The sequence below is a fragment of the Anneissia japonica genome, unplaced genomic scaffold, assembly GCF_011630105.1.
Source record: "Anneissia japonica isolate Jap-2015-1 unplaced genomic scaffold, ASM1163010v1 scaffold287913_len271248_cov200, whole genome shotgun sequence".
NCBI classification, from domain to species: Eukaryota; Metazoa; Echinodermata; class Crinoidea; order Comatulida; family Comatulidae; genus Anneissia; species Anneissia japonica.
The window spans coordinates 214,800-217,504 of record NW_022754083.1 but is presented as its reverse complement, the minus strand read 5'-3'; the positions used below and the strand labels follow the sequence as shown (position 1 = coordinate 217,504).

The window sequence follows — 2,705 nt, the reverse complement described above, 5'->3', positions numbered from 1 at the left end:
ATGTTTTAAATATGTTATGTAATTTATTCATATATATTTTGTTGTTATATATTTATATTGTTGCCATATATTTATTATATATTTATATTTACGGTATTATTACCAGTATTAACAATAATAATTTTTAACATGTATAACAACTAATGAAAAATGCATATTTATTACACAAGACCTGATCATAAGTAACTATCACAAGTCCAGCTGCAGGCAGATTCAAGAGTCCCCACTTGCTAGACATTTTAGGGATCCAGTCAAACCGCCCCCTTTGTCAAGTCGTCCCCTAACCAAGTCGCCCCCGAACCAAGTCGCCCTTAACCAAGTCGTCCCTTAACCATGTCGCCCCCTTGACTAATATTGAATATTATTATTAACTAATAACTTATTAACTTTTTATATAATCTGTATATTTCTATAGTCTGTATATATTATTAACTGAACTGAGTAGGGCGTCCGTAGGCCTAAGCCTAACTATGATTAGATATATACGGTAGGTCGTTTAGCCAGATATGTTTACCTGCCTAGTCTAAGCGGCCCTAAAGTTTCATTAGCAATAGTCCTACCTAGCTACAATATGTTTTTTTTAAACTTATATTTATAAACATGGCTGCTGAAATGATCGTAGTAGAACCAATAACTCCCTCGTACGTAGAACTAGCACTAGCTACGTAACCTTAAGTACTAGGCTAGGCCTAGTCTTATCTCATGAATATGCTCTCCTCTCCGTGGAATGCCAATTTTTGAAGTGCTGAATATTCTGAGATTCTGTGTAAATCACATTTTGGCCTAAAGTATTAGTTTATAATTAAGCCAGACTGCTACTAGTTCGTTATGTATGGTAAACAGGCTTAGGCGTAGTTCTAGCAAGGGCCTGTCGACTAAGTACGAGAAAAATTGTCGCTCCACCGGCAGCCAATGATAAATCAGCATACTAGGTCTAGCTATAAAACGGAAACTCACAGAAAAAGACTTGAAATGAAACGTCAACACAAATTTTCATTTAGTAATAATACTATTTAATAGTAATACATGGAAATCAGTAGCTCACCTAGGCCTAAAATTGTCAAATATAGTGAAATCAAACATTGTCTGCCTACAAAGAACTTACTTTGTTTGTCATCGCACATAAAAAAAAAACAATACATAATTTGAAAATAGCAAAACTAGGGAAAATTGGGGTCTACTGTACTGGAGTGTTTCTTCTAAATTTGTCTAAATTATATTAAATTAGCCATTAAAATTAGCATGTCTGAAAATAGCTATTTGTATAACAATACAGTAACATATCACAAATTTTACTTTGCAGCTTGGCTTTTAAAACAGCATACGATGATAACTAAATTTTTAGGTTATTAAATTGTCAAACTGGTGATGCTTTTTTTGTTCTTCTAGAAAGTAAGCGTAACCTTTGATAGTTCAAGAATGCTCTCTACAATGTTTGTAAACATAGTAAGAGATAGTCGGGTAGGAACGGGGGGTTCCCATGCACCTCCAGGATATATTTTTTTAACTAACATTTTTATAATCCTCAAAGTGTCTCATGAAAGAATTTTGATGTTCCCATCGAATAAAAAAATGTCCCAATGGGTTTTTTGGTGGCCATCTTGGATTTTTAACGAAAATCATTAATTTTTATAATTCATTGACTAAAAATCATATAAAATCAAATGAACCTTTAAGTGTATATAGCAAACAGTGTTTATGTTCTTAATATAAAAAAGAAATGACTTCGCAATACAATTGGCGGCCATTTTGGTGGCCATATTGAATTTTAAATGAAAATCATTAATTTTTATAGTTTAATAACTAAAAATCATTTTAAATCATGTGAACCTTTAAATTTACATTGTAAGCAGTGTTTATGTTCCCAATACAAAACACTGACTTTTCAAAACATTTGGCGGCCATATCAGTAGTTATTTTGGTGGCCATCTTGAATCATTAATTTGTATAATTTATTAGCTAAAAATCACATAAAATCAAGTGAACCTCTAAAGGTATATAGTAAGTAGTGTTTAAGTTCTCAATACAAAACCTTGACGTCTCAATACATTTGGCAGCCATTTTGGTGGCCATCTTGGATTTTCAAAAAAATCATTAATTTAAACTAAAATCACAAAAATTCAAATGTATACAGTAAGCAGTGTTTTATATTCTAAATACAAAACATTGACTTAGCAATACAGGTTGGCGGCCACTTTGAATGTTCAATGAAAAATTTATTGTATAACATTTAACCTATATATCATACAAAAAATAAGACGTAACCATTTTTTTTAGAGTAATGTTGTCATTAGGAATTGATTGAGAGTGCAGTGCACTACCTTTTCCCCAACTAACTTTGAACTACAAATTTGAACGGTCTGGGCCGTAACAACTCTAGGTTTCTGAGCTGGTAGAACTAGTCAACCAGTCAAACTCTGGGGTTTTTCGACCACCCTTGGGGTTTCAGAGAATGTGGAGATTTGCATTGGCAAAGGCTCAGGTTGTGTTACCTTCCCTTACACTCAGATGGTTTGCATGACAATAGCGCACAAACACGCACCAAATAGGTGAGAGGACCCAACCTCTTAATTACACATCCATTTACATGCTTAATTAACCCACCTCTATTGATTTTTACTCCAACATATTCACCCACGTCAAATTTTCTCTTTTCCACCATCAACATCAAAATATTTAAAATATATTTAAATATTTATTTTATA

At 32.8% G+C, this 2,705-nt stretch overlaps 1 protein-coding gene across 1 annotated transcript in view; it reads left to right on the top strand.

Annotated features, from left to right (window-relative positions):
* Positions 1-2,705, top strand: part of LOC117123084 (UPF0687 protein C20orf27 homolog) — a 27,519-nt gene that overhangs the window by 8,095 nt on the left and 16,719 nt on the right. The gene's annotated exons all lie outside the window — the stretch shown is intronic.